We start from the raw sequence: 26,874 nt of genomic DNA, 5'->3' as shown, positions 1-26,874 counted from the left end.
CACCCCAAGGCTAGTGCGAGGAGCGGGAACAGGACGTACTAGACTGGGCTGACGCACTGGAGGCCTGGTGCGTGGTTCTGGCTTTGGAGGCGCCAGACTAGAAACACGCACCTCAGGGCTAGTGCGAGGAGCAGGAACTGGATACACCGGGCCATGAGTAGGCACTGGAGGTCTGGAGCGCACCTCCTGCACAACCCGTCCTTGCTGGATGGTAATAGTAGCCCTGCACGAGCGGAGTGCTGGCACAGGGCGAACTGGGTTGTGCAGAGGCCTGATGGCTGCCGTGCGTAGAGCAGGCGTAGGGTAGCCTGGGCCTAGGAGGTGCAATGGTGGCCAGATGTGCTGTGCAGGCATCCTCCTTCCAGGCTGGATGCCCACTCTAGCACGGCACTTGCGAGGGGCTGGGATCGCTCGCACCGGACTGTGCGTGCGCATGGGCGAGATCGTGCGCACTTCCGCATACACCGGCGCTCTCCGCTCCACACGCTCCCTATAATAAACACGGGGAGTTGGCTTAGGGCTCACCCTTGGCCCAGCCAAACTACCCGTGTGCGCCCCCAAAACATTTTCTTGGGGGTGCCTCTCAGGCTTCCTTGCCAGCTGTGTCCCAGCATAGCGTTCTCTGTCCTCTCCAGCCTTCCTCCATGGTCCTTCTCCCGCTAGTATCTGCTCCCAATTCCAAAACTCCTTATAACTCTGCTGCTGCTCCTTCCTTCGCTGCTTGACACGTTGGTGGTGGGTAGTTCTGTCACGGGTGTCGTAGGGATTGGACCAAAACGCAGCGGGAATGTGTAAATTCATCTTCTTATTTTATTAAAGAAGGCAAACAAAAGAAACACGTATACAAAAAACAACAAACGACACTAAACAGTCCCGTCAGGTGCACAAACGCAAAACAGGAAACAACTACCCACAAATCCAATAGAAAAAAACACCCCTACTAAATAGGAACTTCAATTAGAGGCAACGAGGAACAGCTGCCTCCAGTTGAAGGTCAAAACAATAAACTAGGCAAAGAAATAGAAAAACTAGAAAATAGAACATAGAAATACAAAACATAGAACACAACCCAAAAACCCCGACAACACAAAACAAACACACAAAAAAATGTTTATCGAACAAAACGAACATTTCTTGTGGGAGTCCTAGGAGTGCATTCCGACGAAGATCAGCAAAGGTAAGTGAATTTATAATACTATTTCTGAGTTTTGCTGACTCCAGAACTTGGCGGGTAACTGTATAGCTTGCTTTGATGGCTGAGCTCTGTACTCAGAATATTGAACAATGTGCTTTCGCTGTAAAATTATTTTGAAATCTGACACAGCTGTTGCATTAAGGAGAAGTGTATCTATAATTCTTTCAATAACTGTTGTAAATTTTATCAACGTTTATGATTAGTATTTTTGTAAATTGATGTGCTCATTCACCGGAAGTTTTGGGAGGCAAAACATTTCTGAACATCACGCTCCAATGTAAAATGGGGTTTATGGATATAAATATGAACTTTATCGAACAAAACTTACATGTATTGTGTAACATTGAGTCCTGGGAGTGTCATCTGATGAAGATCATCAAAGGTTAGTGATTCATTTTAGCTGTATTTCTGTTTTTTGTGACGCCTCTCTTGCTTGGAAAATGGCTGTGTGGTTTTTCTTGTTTAGGTGCTGTCCTAACATAATCTAATGTTATGCTTTCGCCGTAAAGCCTTTTTGAAATCGGACAATGTCATTGGATAAACGAGAAGTGTATCTTTAAAATGGGATATAATAGTTCTATGTTTGAGAAATTTGAATTATGAGATTTTTGTTGTTTTGAATTTGCCGCCCTGCTATTTCACTGGCTGTTGGCAGTGTGTCCCGCGGGTGGGACGCTAGCGTCCCACATGTCCCAGAGAGGTTAACAATTAGCTTTTTTCTAGATCAAAGGAATGCACTGCCATTTCATTTTACACTCGACATGCGTTTTCTTTCCAGTACGAAGTTATACAGTTACTTTGTTGTTCAAAGCTAGGGATGCATGATATATCGGTGAAAATATCGGAATCGGAAGATTAGCTAAAAATGCCAACATCGGTATCGGCTGATGTGTAGTATAACGGCGATGTTAAAAACCGATGTCAAAGCTACCGTGCATACCTATATAACGTAGGTACATGACGTAATAACGAAATGTAAAATTTGTTCAGTCATTTCATTCTCAACTAGGATTTCTTTGGAACGCCGTTTGGGTCTTTGCGTGTCAAAAAAGATACACATCAAATAACCTATTTGACGTGTAAAGACCCGAACGGCGTTCCATAGAAATCCTGGTTGAGAATGAAACGACTGAACAAATGAACAACAAAACAGCACAGCAGGTAAGTGAAAGAAATGGATTTTGATTATGTTTTACTGGTAATGGGGACATACGTAAATGCCAACAAAATAACTTTTTGGTCAGTGTGGTGTAACCTTTTATTTAACTAGGCAAGTCAGTTAAGAACAAATTCTTATTTACAATGACGGCCCGGACGACGCTGGGACTCCCAATCACGGCCTGATGTGATACAGCCTGGATTCGAACCAGGGACTGTGGTGACGCCTCTTGCACTGAGATGCAGTGCCTTAGACTGCTGCGTCCATCTGTGTGTGTTAACAATTTTTTTTGGCAAGGAAAATATCGGATATCGGTATCGGCCAAAAATGTAATATCGGTGCATCACTATTCAAAACCATTACATTCATTTCAACAGGCATGTTACAAAACTATATTGTGGTATTCAGTGTGTTTTTGCACTTTACTGACCGGTAATACAGGACAACTTATGATACAGGAGAACATGGCTTCTCTTTTAAAGGTTCTTTCAATTATGAGAACACACAAGTGCAGGATCGCATATAGTCCCAGTGCGAAGCAAACGCATCTCACTGCCCCCTACTGGCCAACAGTAGTATACATGCATATTAATGGAAAATCTTGGAGGACAGACATTTCAGTAAAAGTATTCTTCCCCAATACAAAGAAACAATACATAAACACAAATGTGACCATACATTTTGTATGTGTCACACTTGTATTACGAGATTTGCTTCACGCAATTATCTATATGTCTATCCAATTTTGAGGAGCATATGTGTGAGCTGGTGAGACAATACGATAACTTCTACAGCCCTTCCCCTTACAAAAAAGATAGCAGTTTTGAACTTGCAGTACAAATGCAGTATACTGCAAATATACAGCAGTGTACTGCTGTTATACTGCACTCTGACTGCAATCCTTTTTCGTAAGGGTCGATGCGGTTGTATTTGGACAAGCACGCAAAAGACAACAGTTGGAGGGAGATATCACGAAAACTGAAGACCGATCCAGATCAGCTGCCGGTGTGTGTCCGACAACTGGAATGGCTTACTGTTTACTTGAAACATCAGGCAGCATCATCAGATAGACACCCAGACCCGGCGCCAGATTTCAAATGACTTAGGGGCAGTTGAAATCGGTGAGGGGGCACCGTCTTGGGGGGTTCTTGTATTGGAATTGTATTGAATTCTGCTTATCATGCTATATCACAATAAACTAAGTTAAAATGCAGAGAAGGATTACTTTATCCTATCCCAGGTATTCCTTAAAGAGGTGGGGTTTCAGGTGTCTCCGGAAGGTGGTGATTGACTCCACTGCGCCTGAATCTATGAGCGCCTTATGCTGGGACAGGTCCACCAGCTGGTCCAACGTGAGGGTGGTGTCTCGGCAGGCCAACTCCCGACGGACGTCCTCGCGCAGACTGCACCAATAATGATCGATCAGGGCCCTGTCATTCCATCCCGCGCTGGCGGCCAGGGTCCAGAAGTCCAAAGCAAAATCCTGCGCGCTCCTCGTCCCCTGCCTCAGGTGGAACAGGCAGCTCGACCCTCAGGCGGGTGGTCAAAAACTGCCCGAAAGCGGCGGGTGAACTCTGCGTAATGGTCCAATGGTCCCTTCACTCCATACGGCATTGGTCCACTCCAGGGCTTTGCCTGAGAGGCAGGAGACGAGGGCGGACATGCTCTCACGTCCCGAAGGAGCCGGGTGGACGGTCGCCAGGTAGAGCTCCAGCTGGAGTAGGAACCCCTGGCATCCGGCAGCCCTCCCATCATACTCCCTCGGGAGCGAGAGCCAAATCTCGCTGGAACCGGGTGAAGGAGGGGTGGACAGTGGGGCCTGCTGTAGTGGGGCTGGTGGAGGCGTTGGAAGGCCTCCTTCTCTCTCCCATCTATCCATCATCTGCAGCACGTGATCCATGGCGGTGCCCAGACGTTGCAACATGGTCGCGTGCTGCTGGACGCGCTCCTCGACCGCAAAAGGGGGACCGTCTGCTCCTGTTGACTCCATTTACAGGTGAGTGATTCTGTAATGCGTCTGTGTGTAGCTGGTGTAGATGAGTCAGGCGCAGGACAGCAGATATGAGTAATGTAAGCAATTTTACTCAACAATAAATAATAAAACACGTCAATAAATCGCAGGCCACAATTACGGGCCGCAATACAATAAACAATCACTCACAAACAAACATGGGGGAATCGAGGGTTAAATAATGAACAAGTAATTTGGGAATTGAAACCAGGTGTGTAAGACAAAGACAAAACAAATGGAAAATGAAAAGTGGATCGGCGATGGCTAGAAGGCCGGTGACGTCGACTGCCGAACACCACCCGAACAAGGAGAGGGATTGACTTCGGCGGAAGTCGTGACAGTAACACTTTTATAACAAATTAGCAATATTTTCAGCACTAGGCGCTGTTCATTTCCTATTGATTGCGCTGCTGTTGCGGCTTTACGTTTCAGCACCAGAAAATGGTCCGCTGCCTGCTTTAATAGTTGACTGCATTCTCTCTCCTCATGAATGAAGTTAAAATGTAACCTTTGCCTTACTTAGATATGGTAACTTCCTTCTTGAGACATTGCATGTGGGTGTTTTTGCATCTTGGGCCCTTGAAAAAAAATCTTCCGAATTAATTTGGGGGGCCAAATAATATTTCTGGCGGGCCAGTTAGGCCTTACACCTATTACAGTAGGATGCATCCATGTACAGCTGTCTTGCCAAACAAATAGGCCTATAGGACTGCTTCAAACATGGAAAACCATGCCTCTAATAAGTTTAGCAACACCTTGTAATATGGCACAATACACTTCTGTGGATCAAATTTGAGCCACTTAAACTAAGCAATACCAGCCTACCATAAACATGTTTCCAATAAGTACAGTTCCATTTACAACCACGAAAACTAATAGGCTACCAAGAAAACCATAATAGAATGCATCTATTTCTATGACGAAACAAACCAATATGTAGCTATACCCAGGGGCGTTGTTTGCAGTCTTGCATTGGAATTATATTGACTTCTGCTTGTATCACGCTATACCACAATAAACATAAAAGTTCAAATGCCGACACCATTGAGTGCTTTTGAACAAGACGTGACAGGTTGGCATGAAATCTCCTCTGCTTTCTATCAGCACCATGGACAGTGCCCTACACATAAAAGCAAGGCCGTTGAAAACCTATGCTGGCTTAGGAAGTCATGTATATAGGGCTATATAAATACATTTCATTGATTAAATTAAATTGATTAGCGGGGCTAGTTTAAACATCTGAAAACAGACACTGTGGTGTGTGTGCTAATTAGATTGATATGTTTATGAAGTCAGTTCTTTTGAGTAAGCATCTTAACTCAAAGGAGCCCATGGAGATGATTTAAGATTGCTTGCAATGTATTTGCCATCTGTTTGAACGTTTTGGAGGGTGGTGTTTTGGACAGCCCAGAGACAAAGATGGACTCCGATTGGCCATCTACAGGTGGTTCACCTCCCTGGCGCCTCTCCCCAACGCACCGTCCAGGCGCACCCTGGCTCTCTGCCTGGCAACTCCATCAACCTCCGCCCCATCTCACTGGCCCAGCTCCAGTGGCCGGAAAAGGAAGACAGCTGAAGGACCTTTGGACACTGACATTATGTAGCCGGTGGATGAGTTAAAGAAACGGCAGCAGGAGTAACAGAAACAGCAGCAGTGTACAGCAAAGGCTGTCTTCGACGTCATGGTACCATGGATGGTGTCTATTCCTCCTGATCAATGTCTCCCATTTGACAGGGATGATGTTTTCATTTATTTTTTACAGTGTTTTACAATGTATTATTTTCCTAGTGATATTTCCTCTTGTAATCGTAAATAAATACTCTAAAAGGTATGCAAATGTCTTTGTCTGGATATTTGTAGTTATAAAAAAATGACTTCTGAATCAGTTACTCAGTGAACTTGTACTGCTTTGTACATGAGCTATGTAGATGAGGTTAATGTCTTGAGGGTCCTTATTGTCTAAAGCTGGACACTCATTCTCACCCATGTACCATAGCAGGAAGGTCTCCATTGAAAGACCACTGAACATGACCATGTACAACCTTGTGTTATGTTGATTAGGTAAACGTCTCGAGGGTCTAGCCTTATTGTCTACAGCCGAACATCCATGTACTATAGCAGGAAAGTCCTCATAACACAAGGTTAGGTAAATGTCTTGAGGGTCTATACTCAATAAGATAAGACAAACTAAAACAACAAGGATGAAGTGATTGTAGTCTTTATTGTGATTTGTAAAGTGTGAATAAGAAAAAAGCTAAATTCAAAACAGCAAAACAAGTGTGTAGCTCACAGCATGACACAAACAGTCATCAACCAGAAGAAGAGAACATACATGGAGTGTACAAAACATTAGGAACACCTTCCTAATATTGAGTTGCACCCCCTTTATCCCTCAGAACAGCCTCAATTCATCAGGCATGGACTCTACAAGGTGTTGAAAGCCCTTCCACAGGGATGCTAGCCAGTGTTGACATGTCACCCTTCGAATGGCGCACATACACAATCCGTCTCAATTGTCTCAAGGCTTAGAAATCCTTCTTTAACCTGTCTCCTCCCCTTCATCTACACTGATTGAAGTGGATTTAATAAGTGGCATCAATAAGGGATCATAGCTTTCACCTGGATTCACCTGGTCAGTCTATGTCATGGAAATAGCAGGTGTTCCTAATGTTTTGGACACTCAGTGTAAAGTCATGTATTTAGCGTATCTTACCTGGATATGGTCGCATCAGGTTTAACCTCAGAGGGAATGCCTTGTCTCCCACGAAGACATATGGGCTTGTTAACAATAATTAAATCCTAATTAACTTGAGTTGCACTTCCAACTAAGTATCACTAGGGGGAACTAAATAGCTAGTGATCAAATTGTCAGGGTCTTTGAAATAAACATTATTACAGGTATACTGTATTAAAGCTGTTCTGGTGTAGGCCTATGTCAGAATAAGTTATGTGGCACATTTCACACAATGTAGCCTATAGGCCTAGGTAAATACTATTTTATTGATAGCACAGCGAGATTGGATTGGACAAAGAAGCATGTTTACCGTCCCTCCTTCTCTCTCCCCAACAGCTACATTGCCAGCAGGTGCTGCAGTTCTTTAGAAGTAGTTCATCTGAACAAGTGGCCACCCTTACAAAAAATATTGCAGTTTTGAAACTGCAGTAAAAAGTGCAGTAACTGCAGTCGACTGTGGTATTTTGGAAGGAGTACAGTTGAAGGGTAGGAACTGTTTGGATCTGTTATAGACACATCTTTTGCATTTTTCAATGAGCTTTTGACAGTGTGACATAACAACAATAATGTGAAGCCTGGAACTATATAAAAGTTGTCCAGGAAGGACTGAGGGGCCAACAAATGCTGGAATGCATACGGCCTATTTATTCGACTGATACATGGATTGTAATGCATCTTTTTTTAATCACTTTAATTTACCTAAAAACAGGAGCATCCCATGGCGAGCAAGTTAATATTATTGCATCTCTCAGATTGCGTAAAGGCTATTTGGTGAAATACAAATCAGTCATCATGTCTGCGATGTGCAGGAAACACCAAACAGGACATGACTATATCTGCACCCGGGAAGAGAGAGCGCCAGCGGTTTGTGGAAAAGAACGGCCGCTGCAACGTCCAGCATGATAACCTTATTGGGGGAGACAAGCTGATACATCTACGACCTTTTCACCACGCTAGTCAACCTGAAGTGGCGGTGGAACCTACACGGTAGCCTGGCTGGTTATGGAATCTATGTGGTGGATAATAGCCTATATTCGCGGTGACATCAAACCACACGCCCACGACTCGTCCTACACCCCGTGCGTCGCCAACGTTTACAACTTTCCGTCCGCATTCTTGTTGTAGTAGGATGTCCATTGTGGGTATTCGTACCTATGTATGACGTGCAGACTAGGCTAGTAAACATGTTGAAGCTAGAACCTCGTTGTCGTGCCTCCTTATTTTAGATGATGTCAGAAGTGGTTTTAATGATCACAAAAACGTGACGGACTTACCAAGTAAATCATACATTCAGGCTAACAGGCTGTTTCAAAGCAAGGAGGGCACAGTGTTGGAGATAAATAGAGCAGATCATCATTGGGCTAGCTAACGAGCAAGGACTAAGTTACTTCTAACAACATGTTGCAAGAGGAAGAAACTGGCGGGATTTCAGGGTTTGCGACTCCAAGTTCAACGGGCTCTCGCGCAAACATGGACAGGCCAGTAGCTAGTGCTGACGGATTTCGCATTAGTCCCTCAGAGAATTTTGATTGCATGGACATTCAAAACTGTCCGAAATGGAACAGGCGCTTTGAAAGGTACAGAGTAGATTCAGGCTTAAATGTGAACAATTTGGCATTTCAAGTTAATACACTTATCTACTCTATGGGTGATGAAGCCAAGTATATATTAAAATGCTTCACCGTTGACTGAGGAAGAGAAACTCTGTTAAAGACTGTTTTGAAATGCATTTCGTAGGGAGACACAACATTATATTTGAGAGAGCTAGGTTTAATGTGCGCAAACAGGAGCAGGGTGAAACCACTGGCAGTTTTATCACAGCTCTTAACAAGCTAGTTGAGCATTGTCAGTTTGATGTACTCAGGGAAGATCTGATCTGAGATGTAATTGTAGTGGGAATAAGAAATATCTCACTTCCTGAAAAGTTACAGTTGGATTCCCAGCTTACCTTGTCCAAAACTGTAAACCAGGTTAGGCAGAGTGAGACAGTAAATAGACAGCAGATGATGCTGCGCGACAGCAGCTCCTTGCAGAGCGAAGAGAGTGAGGAAATAAATGTGTTTTTATACCATGCCAAAAAAACGGAGGGGAACGCAGAACACAGACAGACGTGGAGAAAACAATCACAGACAGCGCCAGTATCTAGTTCAAGTGTTTGTTGCAGATGTGGGAAATCCCATTTACATTTTCTACAGCAGGACAGCATCGTTCTGGGAGAAGTAAGGGAAACAATGCTGGCTGTGTAAATTGATTTTCTAGTATCTAGACTGTTCTCCCAGAAGTATTGAGACAGAAAACATAGGGTTAATTAATAAACATGTTGAAGCAGAATTAAAGCTGAGCTCAGGTGAATGGACAGACCTGGATAAACAAAGAGTTAACCATTGGACATATAAAACCAGAACATATGCAGAAAATGTATTCCTGTGCTGTTGTAGGCCTGAGGGAAGTCATTACCTGGTCCTGTGACTAGCATTGAGACATGCAATTGCATTATGTATGTATCAATCAATTTAAAACATTTTTGACATGCGTTTTTCTGGATTTTTTTGTTGAGTCACTGACGTGGTCTTCCTGTCTGGGTTGGTGCCCCCCCCCCCCCCCCCGGCTGTGCCGTGGCGGAGATCTTGTGGGCTATACTCGGCCTTGTCCCGGGATGGTATGCTGGTGGTTGGAGATATCCCTCCAGTGGTGTGGAGGCTGTGCTTTGGCAAAGTGGGTGGGGTTATATCCTACCTGTTTGGCCCTGTCCGGGGGTTTCATCGGATGGGGCCACAGTCCTCTTTTATCAAGCTCAAGCTCTTTCATTCACTTTCTCTCCACCTCCTCTTTTATCTCACGCTCTTTCATTCACTTTCTCTCTCCCTCCCCACTCTCTCCACCTCCCCACTCTCTCCACCTCCTCTTTTATCTCACGCTCTTTCATTCACTTTCTCTCTCCGTCCCCACTCTCTCCACCTCCTCTTTTATCTCAAGCTCTTTCGTTCACTTTCTCTCTCCCGCCCCACTCTCTCCACCTCCTCTTTTATCTCAAGCTCTTTCATTCACTTTCTATCCACCTCTTTTATATCAAGCTCTTTCATTCACTTTCTCTCTCGCTCCCCACTCTCCACCTCCTCTTTTATCTCAAACTCTTTCATTCACTTTCTCTCTCCCTCCCCACTCTCTCCACCTCCTCTTTTATCTCGAGCTCTTTCATTCACTTTCTCTCTACCTCCCCACTCTCTCCACCTCCTCTTTTATCTCAAGCTCTTTCATTCACTTTCTCTCTCCTTCCCCACTCTCTCCACCTCCCCACTCTCTCCACCTCCTCCTTTATCTCACGCTCTTTCATTCACTTTCTCTCTCCCTCCCCACTCTCTCCACCTCCTCTTTTATCTCAAGGTCTTTCATTAACTTTCTCTCTCCCTCCCCACTCTCTCTCCCTCCCCACTCTCTCCACCTCCTCTTTCATCTCATGCTCTTTCATTCACTTTCTCTCTCCCTCCCCACTCTCTCTACCTCCCCACTCTCTCCACCTCCTCTTTTATCTCAAGCTCTTTCATTCGCTTTCTCTCTCCCTCCCCACTCTCTCCACCTCCCCAATCTCTCCACCTCCTCTTTTATCTCACGCTCTTTCATTCACTTTCTCTCTCCATCCCCACTCTCTCCACCTCCCCACTCTCTCCACCTCCTCTTTTATCTCACGCTCTTTCATTCACTTTCTCTCTCCCTCCCACTCTCTCTCCCTCCCCACTCTCTCCACCTTCTCTTTTATCTCACGCTCTTTCATTCACTTTCTCTCTCCCTCCCCACTCTCTCCACCTCCCCACTCTCTCCACCTCCTCTTTTATCTCACGCTCTTTCATTCACTTTCTCTCTCCCTCCCCACTCTCTTCACCTCCCCACTCTCTCCACCTCCTCTTTTATCTCACGCTCTTTCATTCACTTTCTCTCTCCCTTCCCACTCTCTCCACCTCCCCACTCTCTCCACCTCCTCTTTTATCTCACGCTCTTTCATTCACTTTCTCTCTCCCTCCCCACTCTCTCCACCTCCTCTTTTATCTCAAGCTCTTTCATTCACTTTCTCTCTCCCTCCCCACTCTCTCCACCTCCTCTTTTATCTCGAGCTCTTTCATTCACTTTCTATCCACCTCTTTTATCTCAAGCTCTTTCATTCACTTTCTCTCTCGCTCCCCACTCTCCACCTCCTCTTTTATCTCAAACTCTTTCATTCACTTTCTATCCACCTCTTTTATCTCACGCTCTTTCATTCACTTTCTCTCTCCCTCCCACTCTCTCTCCCTCCCCACTCTCTCCACCTTCTCTTTTATCTCACGCTCTTTCATTCACTTTCTCTCTCCCTCCCCACTCTCTCCACCTCCCCACTCTCTCCACCTCCTCTTTTATCTCACGCTCTTTCATTCACTTTCTCTCTCCCTCCCCACTCTCTTCACCTCCCCACTCTCTCCACCTCCTCTTTTATCTCACGCTCTTTCATTCACTTTCTCTCTCCCTCCCCACTCTCTCCACCTCCTCCTATTTTATCTCAAGCTCTTTCATTCACTTTCTCTCTCCCTCCCCACTCTCTCCACCTCCTCTTTTATCTCAATCTCTTTCATTCACTTTCTCTCTCCCTCCCCACTCTCTCCACCTCCTCTTTTATCTCAAGCTCTTTCATTCACTTTCTCTCTCCCTCCCCACTCTCTCCACCTCCCCACTCTCTCCACCTCCTCTTTTATCTCACAGTCTTTCATTCACTTTCTCTCTCCCTCCCCACTCTCTCTCCCTCCCCACTCTCTCCACCTCCTCTTTTATCTCACGCTCTTTCATTCACTTTCTCTCTCCCTCCCCACTCTCTCCCTCCCCACTCTCTCCACCTCCTCTTTTATCTCACGCTCTTTCATTCACTTTCTCTCTCCCTCCCCACTCTCTCCCTCCCCACTCTCTCCACCTCCTCTTTTATCTCACGCTCTTTCATTCACTTTCTCTCTCCCTCCCCACTCTCTCCACCTCCTATTTTATCTCAAGGTCTTTCATTAACTTTCTCTCTCCCTCCCCACTCTCTCTCCCTCCCCACTCTCTCCACCTCCTCTTTCATCTCATGCTCTTTCATTCACTTTCTCTCTCCCTCCCCACTCTCTCTACCTCCCCACTCTCTCCACCTCCTCTTTTATCTCAAGCTCTTTCATTCGCTTTCTCTCTCCCTCCCCACTCTCTCCACCTCCCCAATCTCTCCACCTCCTCTTTTATCTCACGCTCTTTCATTCACTTTCTCTCTCCATCCCCACTCTCTCCACCTCCCCACTCTCTCCACCTCCTCTTTTATCTCACGCTCTTTCATTCACTTTCTCTCTCCCTCCCCACTCTCTTCACCTCCCCACTCTCTCCACCTCCTCTTTTATCTCACGCTCTTTCATTCACTTTCTCTCTCCCTTCCCACTCTCTCCACCTCCCCACTCTCTCCACCTCCTCTTTTATCTCACGCTCTTTCATTCACTTTCTCTCTCCCTCCCCACTCTCTCCACCTCCTCTTTTATCTCAAGCTCTTTCATTCACTTTCTCTCTCCCTCCCCACTCTCTCCACCTCCTCTTTTATCTCAAGCTCTTTCATTCACTTTCTATCCACCTCTTTTATCTCAAGCTCTTTCATTCACTTTCTCTCTCGCTCCCCACTCTCCACCTCCTCTTTTATCTCAAACTCTTTCATTCACTTTCTCTCTCCCTCCCCACTCTCTCCACCTCCTCTTTTATCTCGAGCTCTTTCATTCACTTTCTCTCTACCTCCCCACTCTCTCCACCTCCTCTTTTATCTCAAGCTCTTTCATTCACTTTCTCTCTCCTTCCCCACTCTCTCCACCTCCCCACTCTCTCCACCTCCTCCTTTATCTCACGCTCTTTCATTCGCTTTCTCTCTCCCTCCCCACTCTCTCCACCTCCCCAATCTCTCCACCTCCTCTTTTATCTCACGCTCTTTCATTCACTTTCTCTCTCCATCCCTACTCTCTCCACCTCCCCACTCTCTCCACCTCCTCTTTTATCTCACGCTCTTTCATTCACTTTCTCTCTCCCTCCCACTCTCTCTCCCTCCCCACTCTCTCCACCTTCTCTTTTATCTCACGCTCTTTCATTCACTTTCTCTCTCCCTCCCCACTCTCTCCACCTCCCCACTCTCTCCACCTCCTCTTTTATCTCACGCTCTTTCATTCACTTTCTCTCTCCCTCCCCACTCTCTTCAACTCCCCACTCTCTCCACCTCCTCTTTTATCTCACGCTCTTTCATTCACTTTCTCTCTCCCTTCCCACTCTCTCCACCTCCCCACTCTCTCCACCTCCTCTTTTATCTCACGCTCTTTTATTCACTTTCTCTCTCCACCTCCCCACACTCTCTTCACCTCCTCTTTTATCTCACGCTCTTTCATTCACTTTCTCTCTCCCTCACCACTCTCTCCACCTCCCCACTCTCTCCACCTCCTCTTTTATCTCACGCTCTTTCATTCACTTTCTCTCTCCCTCCCCACTCTCTCCACCTCCTCCTCTTTTATCTCAAGCTCTTTCATTCACTTTCTCTCTCCCTCCCCACTCTCTCCACCTCCTCTTTTATCTCAAGCTCTTTCATTCACTTTCTCTCTCCCTCCCCACTCTCTCCACCTCCCCACTCTCTCCACCTCCTCTTTTATCTCACGCTCTTTCATTCACTTTCTCTCTCCCTCCCCACTCTCTCCCTCCCCACTCTCTCCACCTCCTCTTTTATCTCACGCTCTTTCATTCACTTTCTCTCTCCCTCCCCACTCTCTCCCTCCCCACTCTCTCCACCTCCTCTTTTATCTCACGCTCTTTCATTCACTTTCTCTCTCCCTCCCCACTCTCTCCACCTCCTATTTTATCTCAAGGTCTTTCATTAACTTTCTCTCTCCCTCCCCACTCTCTCTCCCTCCCCACTCTCTCCACCTCCTCTTTTATCTCACGCTCTTTCATTCACTTTCTCTCTCCCTCCCCACTCTCTTCACCTCCCCACTCTCTCCACCTCCTCTTTTATCTCACGCTCTTTCATTCACTTTCTCTCTCCCTTCCCACTCTCTCCACCTCCCCACTCTCTCCACCTCCTCTTTTATCTCACGCTCTTTCATTCACTTTCTCTCTCCCTCCCCACTCTCTCCACCTCCTCTTTTATCTCAAGCTCTTTCATTCACTTTCTCTCTCCCTCCCCACTCTCTCCACCTCCTCTTTTATCTCAAGCTCTTTCATTCACTTTCTATCCACCTCTTTTATCTCAAGCTCTTTCATTCACTTTCTCTCTCGCTCCCCACTCTCCACCTCCTCTTTTATCTCAAACTCTTTCATTCACTTTCTCTCTCCCTCCCCACTCTCTCCACCTCCTCTTTTATCTCGAGCTCTTTCATTCACTTTCTCTCTACCTCCCCACTCTCTCCACCTCCTCTTTTATCTCAAGCTCTTTCATTCACTTTCTCTCTCCTTCCCCACTCTCTCCACCTCCCCACTCTCTCCACCTCCTCCTTTATCTCACGCTCTTTCATTCACTTTCTCTCTCCCTCCCCACTCTCTCCACCTCCCCACTCTCTACCCCTCCTCTTTTATCTCATGCTCTTTCATTCACTTTCTCTCTCCCTCCCCACTCTATCCACCTCCTCTTTTATCTCAAGCTCTTTCATTCACTTTCTCTCCACCTCCTCTCTATTTACCTGTGTGTGTTGACTCTTTTCTTCTAAGAGTGAATCAGACGATGTCTCCTCTTTTATCTCAAGCTCTTTTATTCACTTTCTCTCTCCCTCCCAACTCTCTACACCTCCTCTTTTATCTCAAGCTCTTTCATTCATTTTCTATCCACCTCCTCTTTTATCTCAAGCTCTTTCATTCACTTTCTCTCTCCCTCCCCACTCTCTCCACCTCCTCTTTTATCTCAAGCTCTTTCATTCACTTTCTCTCTCCCTCCCCACTCTCTCCACCTCCCCACTCTCTCCACCTCCTCTTTTATCTCACAGTCTTTCATTCACTTTCTCTCTCCCTCCCCACTCTCTCTCCCTCCCCACTCTCTCCACCTCCTCTTTTATCTCACGCTCTTTCATTCACTTTCTCTCTCCCTCCCCACTCTCTCCCTCCCCACCATCTCCACCTCCTCTTTTATCTCACGCTCTTTCATTCACTTTCTCTCTCCCTCCCCACTCTTTCCCTCCCCACTCTCTCCACCTCCTCTTTTATCTCACGCTCTTTCATTCACTTTCTCTCTCCCTCCCCACTCTCTCCACCTCCTCTTTTATCTCAAGGTCTTTCATTAACTTTCTCTCTCCCTCCCCACTCTCTCTCCCTCCCCACTCTCTCCACCTCCTCTTTCATCTCATGCTCTTTCATTCACTTTCTCTCTCCCTCCCCACTCTCTCTACCTCCCCACTCTCTCCACCTCCTCTTTTATCTCAAGCTCTTTCATTCGCTTTCTCTCTCCCTCCCCACTCTCTCCACCTCCCCAATCTCTCCACCTCCTCTTTTATCTCACGCTCTTTCATTCACTTTCTCTCTCCCTCCCACTCTCTCTCCCTCCCCACTCTCTCCACCTTCTCTTTTATCTCACGCTCTTTCATTCACTTTCTCTCTCCCTCCCCACTCTCTCCACCTCCCACTCTCTCCACCTCCTCTTTTATCTCACGCTCTTTCATTCACTTTCTCTCTCCCTCCCCACTCTCTTCACCTCCCCACTCTCTCCACCTCCTCTTTTATCTCACGCTCTTTCATTCACTTTCTCTCTCCCTCCCCACTCTCTCCACCTCCTCCTATTTTATCTCAAGCTCTTTCATTCACTTTCTCTCTCCCTCCCCACTCTCTCCACCTCCTCTTTTATCTCAATCTCTTTCATTCACTTTCTCTCTCCCTCCCCACTCTCTCCACCTCCTCTTTTATCTCAAGCTCTTTCATTCACTTTCTCTCTCCCTCCCCACTCTCTCCACCTCCCCACTCTCTCCACCTCCTCTTTTATCTCACAGTCTTTCATTCACTTTCTCTCTCCCTCCCCACTCTCTCTCCCTCCCCACTCTCTCCACCTCCTCTTTTATCTCACGCTCTTTCATTCACTTTCTCTCTCCCTCCCCACTCTCTCCCTCCCCACTCTCTCCACCTCCTCTTTTATCTCACGCTCTTTCATTCACTTTCTCTCTCCCTCCCCACTCTCTCCCTCCCCACTCTCTCCACCTCCTCTTTTATCTCACGCTCTTTCATTCACTTTCTCTCTCCCTCCCCACTCTCTCCACCTCCTATTTTATCTCAAGGTCTTTCATTAACTTTCTCTCTCCCTCCCCACTCTCTCTCCCTCCCCACTCTCTCCACCTCCTCTTTCATCTCATGCTCTTTCATTCACTTTCTCTCTCCCTCCCCACTCTCTCTACCTCCCCACTCTCTCCACCTCCTCTTTTATCTCAAGCTCTTTCATTCGCTTTCTCTCTCCCTCCCCACTCTCTCCACCTCCCCAATCTCTCCACCTCCTCTTTTATCTCACGCTCTTTCATTCACTTTCTCTCTCCATCCCACTCTCTCTCCACCTCCCCAATCTCTCCACCTCCTCTTTTATCTCACGCTCTTTCATTCACTTTCTCTCTCCCTCCCCACTCTCTTCACCTCCCCACTCTCTCCACCTCCTCTTTTATCTCACGCTCTTTCATTCACTTTCTCTCTCCCTTCCCACTCTCTCCACCTCCCCACTCTCTCCACCTCCTCTTTTATCTCACGCTCTTTCATTCACTTTCTCTCTCCCTCCCCACTCTCTCCACCTCCTCTTTTATCTCAAGCTCTTTCATTCACTTTCTCTCTCCCTCCCCACTCTCTCCACCTCCTCTTTTATCTCAAGCTCTTTCATTCACTTTCTATCCACCTCTTTTATCTCAAGCTCTTTCATTCACTTTCTCTCTCGCTCCCCACTCTCCACCTCCTCTTTTATCTCAAACTCTTTCATTCACTTTCTCTCTCCCTCCCCACTCTCTCCACCTCCTCTTTTATCTCGAGCTCTTTCATTCACTTTCTCTCTACCTCCCCACTCTCTCCACCTCCTCTATTTATCTCAAGCTCTTTCATTCACTTTCTCTCTCCTTCCCCACTCTCTCCACCTCCCCACTCTCTCCACCTCCTCCTTTATCTCACGCTCTTTCATTCGCTTTCTCTCTCCCTCCCCACTCTCTCCACCTCCCCAATCTCTCCACCTCCTCTTTTATCTCACGCTCTTTCATTCACTTTCTCTCTCCATCCCCACTCTCTCCACCTCCCCACTCTCTCCACCTCCTCTTTTATCTCACGCTCTTTCATTCACTTTCTCTCTCCCTCCCACTCTCTCTCCCTCCCCACTCTCTCCACCTTCTCTTTTATCTCACGCTCTTTCATTCACTTTCTCTCTCCCTCCCCACTCTCTCCACCTCCCCACTCTCTCCACCTCCTCTTTTATCTCACGCTCTTTCATTCACTTTCTCTCTCCCTCCCCACTCTCTTCAACTCCCCACTCTCTCCACCTCCTCTTTTATCTCACGCTCTTTCATTCACTTTCTCTCTCCCTTCCCACTCTCTCCACCTCCCCACTCTCTCCACCTCCTCTTTTATCTCACGCTCTTTTATTCACTTTCTCTCTCCACCTCCCCACACTCTCTTCACCTCCTCTTTTATCTCACGCTCTTTCATTCACTTTCTCTCTCCCTCACCACTCTCTCCACCTCCCCACTCTCTCCACCTCCTCTTTTATCTCACGCTCTTTCATTCACTTTCTCTCTCCCTCCCCACTCTCTCCACCTCCTCCTCTTTTATCTCAAGCTCTTTCATTCACTTTCTCTCTCCCTCCCCACTCTCTCCACCTCCTCTTTTATCTCAAGCTCTTTCATTCACTTTCTCTCTCCCTCCCCACTCTCTCCACCTCCCCACTCTCTCCACCTCCTCTTTTATCTCACGCTCTTTCATTCACTTTCTCTCTCCCTCCCCACTCTCTCCCTCCCCACTCTCTCCACCTCCTCTTTTATCTCACGCTCTTTCATTCACTTTCTCTCTCCCTCCCCACTCTCTCCCTCCCCACTCTCTCCACCTCCTCTTTTATCTCACGCTCTTTCATTCACTTTCTCTCTCCCTCCCCACTCTCTCCACCTCCTATTTTATCTCAAGGTCTTTCATTAACTTTCTCTCTCCCTCCCCACTCTCTCTCCCTCCCCACTCTCTCCACCTCCTCTTTTATCTCACGCTCTTTCATTCACTTTCTCTCTCCCTCCCCACTCTCTTCACCTCCCCACTCTCTCCACCTCCTCTTTTATCTCACGCTCTTTCATTCACTTTCTCTCTCCCTTCCCACTCTCTCCACCTCCCCACTCTCTCCACCTCCTCTTTTATCTCACGCTCTTTCATTCACTTTCTCTCTCCCTCCCCACTCTCTCCACCTCCTCTTTTATCTCAAGCTCTTTCATTCACTTTCTCTCTCCCTCCCCACTCTCTCCACCTCCTCTTTTATCTCAAGCTCTTTCATTCACTTTCTATCCACCTCTTTTATCTCAAGCTCTTTCATTCACTTTCTCTCTCGCTCCCCACTCTCCACCTCCTCTTTTATCTCAAACTCTTTCATTCACTTTCTCTCTCCCTCCCCACTCTCTCCACCTCCTCTTTTATCTCGAGCTCTTTCATTCACTTTCTCTCTACCTCCCCACTCTCTCCACCTCCTCTTTTATCTCAAGCTCTTTCATTCACTTTCTCTCTCCTTCCCCACTCTCTCCACCTCCCCACTCTCTCCACCTCCTCCTTTATCTCACGCTCTTTCATTCACTTTCTCTCTCCCTCCCCACTCTCTCCACCTCCCCACTCTCTACCCCTCCTCTTTTATCTCATGCTCTTTCATTCACTTTCTCTCTCCCTCCCCACTCTATCCACCTCCTCTTTTATCTCAAGCTCTTTCATTCACTTTCTCTCCACCTCCTCTCTATTTACCTGTGTGTGTTGACTCTTTTCTTCTAAGAGTGAATCAGACGATGTCTCCTCTTTTATCTCAAGCTCTTTTATTCACTTTCTCTCTCCCTCCCCACTCTCTCCACCTCCTCTTTTATCTCAAGCTCTTTCATTCATTTTCTATCCACCTCCTCTTTTATCTCAAGCTCTTTCATTCACTTTCTCTCTCCCTCCCCACTCTCTCCACCTCCTCTTTTATCTCAAGCTCTTTCATTCACTTTCTCTCTCCCTCCCCACTCTCTCCACCTCCCCACTCTCTCCACCTCCTCTTTTATCTCACAGTCTTTCATTCACTTTCTCTCTCCCTCCCCACTCTCTCTCCCTCCCCACTCTCTCCACCTCCTCTTTTATCTCACGCTCTTTCATTCACTTTCTCTCTCCCTCCCCACTCTCTCCCTCCCCACCATCTCCACCTCCTCTTTTATCTCACGCTCTTTCATTCACTTTCTCTCTCCCTCCCCACTCTCTCCCTCCCCACTCTCTCCACCTCCTCTTTTATCTCACGCTCTTTCATTCACTTTCTCTCTCCCTCCCCACTCTCTCCACCTCCTCTTTTATCTCAAGGTCTTTCATTAACTTTCTCTCTCCCTCCCCACTCTCTCTCCCTCCCCACTCTCTCCACCTCCTCTTTCATCTCATGCTCTTTCATTCACTTTCTCTCTCCCTCCCCACTCTCTCTACCTCCCCACTCTCTCCACCTCCTCTTTTATCTCAAGCTCTTTCATTCGCTTTCTCTCTCCCTCCCCACTCTCTCCACCTCCCCAATCTCTCCACCTCCTCTTTTATCTCACGCTCTTTCATTCACTTTCTCTCTCCCTCCCACTCTCTCTCCCTCCCCACTCTCTCCACCTTCTCTTTTATCTCACGCTCTTTCATTCACTTTCTCTCTCCCTCCCCACTCTCTCCACCTCCCCACTCTCTCCACCTCCTCTTTTATCTCACGCTCTTTCATTCACTTTCTCTCTCCCTCCCCACTCTCTTCACCTCCCCACTCTCTCCACCTCCTCTTTTATCTCACGCTCTTTCATTCACTTTCTCTCTCCCTTCCCACTCTCTCCACCTCCCCACTCTCTCCACCTCCTCTTTTATCTCACGCTCTTTCATTCACTTTCTCTCTCCCTCCCCACTCTCTCCACCTCCTCTTTTATCTCAAGCTCTTTCATTCACTTTCTCTCTCCCTCCCCACTCTCTCCACCTCCTCTTTTATCTCAAGCTCTTTCATTCACTTTCTATCCACCTCTTTTATCTCAAGCTCTTTCATTCACTTTCTCTCTCGCTCCCCACTCTCCACCTCCTCTTTTATCTCAAACTCTTTCATTCACTTTCTCTCTCCCTCCCCACTCTCTCCACCTCCTCTTTTATCTCGAGCTCTTTCATTCACTTTCTCTCTACCTCCCCACTCTCTCCACCTCCTCTTTTATCTCAAGCTCTTTCATTCACTTTCTCTCTCCTTCCCCACTCTCTCCACCTCCCCACTCTCTCCACCTCCTCCTTTATCTCACGCTCTTTCATTCACTTTCTCTCTCCCTCCCCACTCTCTCCACCTCCCCACTCTCTACCCCTCCTCTTTTATCTCATGCTCTTCCATTCACTTTCTCTCTCCCTCCCCACTCTATCCACCTCCTCTTTTAACTCAAGCTCTTTCATTCACTTTCTCTCCACCTCCTCTCTATTTACCTGTGTGTGTTGACTCTTTTCTTCTAAGAGTGAATCAGACGATGTCTCCTCTTTTATCTCAAGCTCTTTCATTCACTTTCTCTCTCCCTCCCCACTCTCTCCACCTCCTCTTTTATCTCAAGCTCTTTCATTCATTTTCTATCCACCTCCTCTTTTATCTCAAGCTCTTTCATTCACTTTCTCTCTCCCTCCCCACTCTCTCCACCTCCTCTTTTATCTCAAGCTCTTTCATTCACTTTCTCTCTCCTTCCCCACTCTCTCTCCCTCACCACTCTCTCCACCTCCTCCTCTTTTATCTCAAGCTCTTTCATTCACTTTCTCTCTCCCTCCCCACTCTCTCCACCTCCCCACTCTCTCCACCTCCTCTTTTATCTCAGTCTTTCATTCACTTTCCCTCTCCCTCCCCACTCTCTCCACCTCCTCTTTTATCTCAAGCTCTTTCATTCACTTTCTCTCTCCCTCCCCACTCTCTCTCCCTCCCCACTCTTTCCACCTCCTCTTTCATCTCATGCTCTTTCATTCACTTTCTCTCTCCCTCCCCACTCTCTCTCCCTCCCCACTCTCTCCACCTCCTCTTTTATCTCACGCTCTTTCATTCACTTTCTCTCTCCCTCCCCACTCTCTCCCTCCCCACTCTCTCCACCTCCTCTTTTATCTCACGCTCTTTCATTCACTTTCTCTCTCCCTCCCCACTCTCTCCCTCCCCACTCTCTCCACCTCCTCTTTTATCTCACGCTCTTTCATTCACTTTCTCTCTCCCTCCCCACTCTCTCCACCTCCTCTTTTATCTCAAGGTCTTTCATTAACTTTCTCTCTCCCTCCCCACTCTCTCTCCCTCCCCACTCTCTCCACCTCCTCTTTCATCTCATGCTCTTTCATTCACTTTCTCTCTCCCTCCCCACTCTCTCCACCTCCTCTTTTATCTCGAGCTCTTTCATTCACTTTCTCTCTACCTCCCCACTCTCTCCACCTCCTCTTTTATCTCAAGCTCTTTCATTCACTTTCTCTCTCCTTCCCCACTCTCTCCACCTCCCCACTCTCTCCACCTCCTCCTTTATCTCACGCTCTTTCATTCACTTTCTCTCTCCCTCCCCACTCTCTCCACCTCCCCACTCTCTACCCCTCCTCTTTTATCTCATGCTCTTTCATTCACTTTCTCTCTCCCTCCCCACTCTATCCACCTCCTCTTTTATCTCAAGCTCTTTCATTCACTTTCTCTCCACCTCCTCTCTATTTACCTGTGTGTGTTGACTCTTTTCTTCTAAGAGTGAATCAGACGATGTCTCCTCTTTTATCTCAAGCTCTTTCATTCACTTTCTCTCTCCCTCCAAACTCTCTCCACCTCCTCTTTTATCTCAAGCTCTTTCATTCATTTTCTATCCACCTCCTCTTTTATCTCAAGCTCTTTCATTCACTTTCTCTCTCCCTCCCCACTCTCTCCACCTCCTCTTTTATCTCAAGCTCTTTCATTCACTTTCTCTCTCCTTCCCCACTCTCTCCACCTCCCCACTCTCTCCACCTCCTCCTTTATCTCACGCTCTTTCATTCACTTTCTCTCTACCTCCCCACTCTCTCCACCTCCCCACTCTCTCCACCTCCTCTTTTATCTCATGCTCTTTCATTCACTTTCTCTCCACCTCCTCTCTATTTACCTGTGTGTGTTGACTCTTTTCTTCTAAGAGTGAATCAGACGATGTCTCCTCTTTTATCTCAAGCTCTTTCATTCACTTTCTCTCCACCTCCTCTTTTATCTCAAGCTCTTTCATTCATTCACTTTCTCTCTCCCTCCCCACTCTCTCCACCTCCTCTTTTATCTCAAGCTCTTTCATTCACTTTCTCTCTCCCTCCCCACTCTCTCCACCTCCCCACTCTCTCCACCTCCTCTTTTATCTCACGCTCTTTCATTCACTTTCTCTCTCCCTCCCCACTCTCTCTCCCTCCCCACTCTCTCCACCTCCTCTTTTATCTCACGCTCTTTCATTCACTTTCTCTCTCCCTACCCACTCTATCCACCTCCTCTTTTATCTCAAGCTCTTTCATTCACTTTCTCTCTCCCTCCCCACTCTCTCCACCTCCTCTTTTATCTCAAGCTCTTTCATTCACTTTCTCTCCACCTCCTCTCTATTTACCTGTGTGTGTTGACTCTTTTCTTCTAAGAGTGAATCAGACGATGTCTCCTCTTTTATCTCAAGCTCTTTCATTCACTTTCTCTCTCCCTCCCCACTCACCCTGTCTCCTCTTTTATCTCAAGCTCATTCATTCACTTTCTCTCCACCTCCCCACTCTCTCCACCTCCTCTTTTATCTCAAGCTCTTTCATTCACTTTCTCTCTCCCTCCCCACTCTCTCCACCTCCCCACTCTCTCCACCTCCTCTTTTATCTCAAGCTCTTTCATTCACTTTCTCTCTCCCTCCCCACTCTCTCCACCTCCTCTTTTATCTCAAGCTCTTTCATTCACTTTCTATCCACCTCCTCTTTTATCTCAAGCTCTTTCATTCACTTTCTCTCTCCCTCCCCACTCTCCACCTCCCCACTCTCTCCACCTCCTCTCTATTTACCAGTGTGTGTTGACTCTTTTCTTTTCTTCACTCAACCTGTCTCCTCTTTTATCTCAAGCTCTTTCATTCACTTTCTCTCCACCTCCTCTCTATTTACATGTGTGTGTTGACTCTTTTCTTCTAAGAGTGAATCAGACGATGTCTCCTCTTTTAACTCATTCTCTTTCATTCACTTTCCCTCTCCCTCCCCACTCTCTCCACCTCCTCTTTTATCTCAAGCTCTTTCATTCACTTTCTCTCTCCCTCCCCACTCTCTCTCCCTCCCCACTCTTTCCACCTCCTCTTTCATCTCATGCTCTTTCATTCACTTTCTCTCTCCCTCCCCACTCTCTCTCCCTCCCCACTCTCTCCACCTCCTCTTTTATCTCACGCTCTTTCATTCACTTTCTCTCTCCCTCCCCACTCTCTCCCTCCCCACTCTCTCCACCTCCTCTTTTATCTCACGCTCTTTCATTCACTTTCTCTCTCCCTCCCCACTCTCTCCCTCCCCACTCTCTCCACCTCCTCTTTTATCTCACGCTCTTTCATTCACTTTCTCTCTCCCTCCCCACTCTCTCCACCTCCTCTTTTATCTCAAGGTCTTTCATTAACTTTCTCTCTCCCTCCCCACTCTCTCTCCCTCCCCACTCTCTCCACCTCCTCTTTCATCTCATGCTCTTTCATTCACTTTCTCTCTCCCTCCCCACTCTCTCCACCTCCTCTTTTATCTCGAGCTCTTTCATTCACTTTCTCTCTACCTCCCCACTCTCTCCACCTCCTCTTTTATCTCAAGCTCTTTCATTCACTTTCTCTCTCCTTCCCCACTCTCTCCACCTCCCCACTCTCTCCACCTCCTCCTTTATCTCACGCTCTTTCATTCACTTTCTCTCTCCCTCCCCACTCTCTCCACCTCCCCACTCTCTACCCCTCCTCTTTTATCTCATGCTCTTTCATTCACTTTCTCTCTCCCTCCCCACTCTATCCACCTCCTCTTTTATCTCAAGCTCTTTCATTCACTTTCTCTCCACCTCCTCTCTATTTACCTGTGTGTGTTGACTCTTTTCTTCTAAGAGTGAATCAGACGATGTCTCCTCTTTTATCTCAAGCTCTTTCATTCACTTTCTCTCTCCCTCCAAACTCTCTCCACCTCCTCTTTTATCTCAAGCTCTTTCATTCATTTTCTATCCACCTCCTCTTTTATCTCAAGCTCTTTCATTCACTTTCTCTCTCCCTCCCCACTCTCTCCACCTCCTCTTTTATCTCAAGCTCTTTCATTCACTTTCTCTCTCCTTCCCCACTCTCTCCACCTCCCCACTCTCTCCACCTCCTCCTTTATCTCACGCTCTTTCATTCACTTTCTCTCTACCTCCCCACTCTCTCCACCTCCCCACTCTCTCCACCTCCTCTTTTATCTCATGCTCTTTCATTCACTTTCTCTCCACCTCCTCTCTATTTACCTGTGTGTGTTGACTCTTTTCTTCTAAGAGTGAATCAGACGATGTCTCCTCTTTTATCTCAAGCTCTTTCATTCACTTTCTCTCTCCCTCCCCACTCTCTCCACCTCCTCTTTTATCTCAAGCTCTTTCATTCATTTTCTATCCACCTCCTCTTTTATCTCAAGCTCTTTCATTCACTTTCTCCCTCCCTCCCCACTCTCTCCACCTCCTCTTTTATCTCAAGCTCTTTCATTCACTTTCTCTCTCCTTCCCCACTCTCTCCACCTCCCCACTCTCTCCACCTCCTCCTTTATCTCACGCTCTTTCATTCACTTTCTCTCTACCTCCCCACTCTCTCCACCTCCCCACTCTCTCCACCTCCTCTTTTATCTCATGCTCTTTCATTCACTTTCTCTCCACCTCCTCTCTATTTACCTGTGTGTGTTGACTCTTTTCTTCTAAGAGTGAATCAGACGATGTCTCCTCTTTTATCTCAAGCTCTTTCATTCACTTTCTCTCCACCTCCTCTTTTATCTCAAGCTCTTTCATTCATTCACTTTCTCTCTCCCTCCCCACTCTCTCCACCTCCTCTTTTATCTCAAGCTCTTTCATTCACTTTCTCTCTCCCTCCCCACTCACCCTGTCTCCTCTTTTATCTCAAGCTCTTTCATTCACTTTCTCTCCACCTCCCCACTCTCTCCACCTCCTCTTTTATCTCACGCTCTTTCATTCACTTTCTCTCTCCCTCCCCACTCTCTCCACCTCCCCACTCTCTCCACCTCCTCTTTTATCTCACGCTCTTTCATTCACTTTCTCTCTCCCTCCCCACTCTCTCTCCCTCCCCACTCTCTCCACCTCCTCTTTTATCTCACGCTCTTTCATTCACTTTCTCTCTCCCTCCCCACTCTATCCACCTCCTCTTTTATCTCAAGCTCTTTCATTCACTTTCTCTCTCCCTCCCCACTCTCTCCACCTCCTCTTTTATCTCAAGCTCTTTCATTCACTTTCTCTCCACCTCCTCTCTATTTACCTGTGTGTGTTGACTCTTTTCTTCTAAGAGTGAATCAGACGATGTCTCCTCTTTTATCTCAAGCTCTTTCATTCACTTTCTCTCTCCCTCCCCACTCACCCTGTCTCCTCTTTTATCTCAAGCTCATTCATTCACTTTCTCTCCACCTCCCCACTCTCTCCACCTCCTCTTTTATCTCAAGCTCTTTCATTCACTTTCTCTCTCCCTCCCCACTCTCTCCACCTCCCCACTCTCTCCACCTCCTCTTTTATCTCAAGCTCTTTCATTCACTTTCTCTCTCCCTCCCCACTCTCTCCACCTCCTCTTTTATCTCAAGCTCTTTCATTCACTTTCTATCCACCTCCTCTTTTATCTCAAGCTCTTTCATTCACTTTCTCTCTCCCTCCCCACTCTCCACCTCCCCACTCTCTCCACCTCCTCTTTTATCTCAAGCTCTTTCATTCATTCACTTTCTCTCTCCCTCCCCACTCTCTCCACCTCCTCTTTTATCTCAAGCTCTTTCATTCACTTTCTCTCTCCCTCCCCACTCTCTCCACCTCCTCTTTTATCTCAAGCTCTTTCATTCACTTTCTCTCCACCTCCTCTCTATTTACCGGTGTGTGTTGACTCTTTTCTTCTAAGAGTGAATCAGACGATGTCTCCTCTTTTATCTCAAGCTCTTTCATTCACTTTGTCTCTCCCTCCCCACTCTCTCCACCTCCTCTCTATTTACCAGTGTGTGTTGACTCTTTTCTTTTCTTCACTCAACCTGTCTCCTCTTTTATCTCAAGCTCTTTCATTCACTTTCTCTCCACCTCCTCTCTATTTACATGTGTGTGTTGACTCTTTTCTTCTAAGAGTGAATCAGACGATGTCTCCTCTTTTAACTCATTCTCTTTCATTCACACCTCCCCACTCTCTCCACCTCCTCTTTTATCTCAAGCTCTTTCATTCACTTTCTCTCTCCCTCCCCACTCTCTCCACCTCCCCACTCTCTCCACCTCCTCTTTTATCTCAAGCTCTTTCATTCACTTTCTCTCTCCCTCCCCACTCTCTCCACCTCCTCTTTTATCTCAAGCTCTTTCATTCACTTTCTATCTTTATCTCAGCTCTTTCATTCTCTTTCTCATCTCAAGCTCTTTCATTCACTTTCTCTCTCCCTCCCC

This window comes from Salmo salar, chromosome 19 (genome assembly GCF_965601325.2).
Source record: "Salmo salar chromosome 19, fSalSal1, whole genome shotgun sequence".
Lineage (NCBI taxonomy): Eukaryota > Metazoa > Chordata > Actinopteri > Salmoniformes > Salmonidae > Salmo > Salmo salar.
This window is presented reverse-complemented; position numbering follows the sequence as displayed.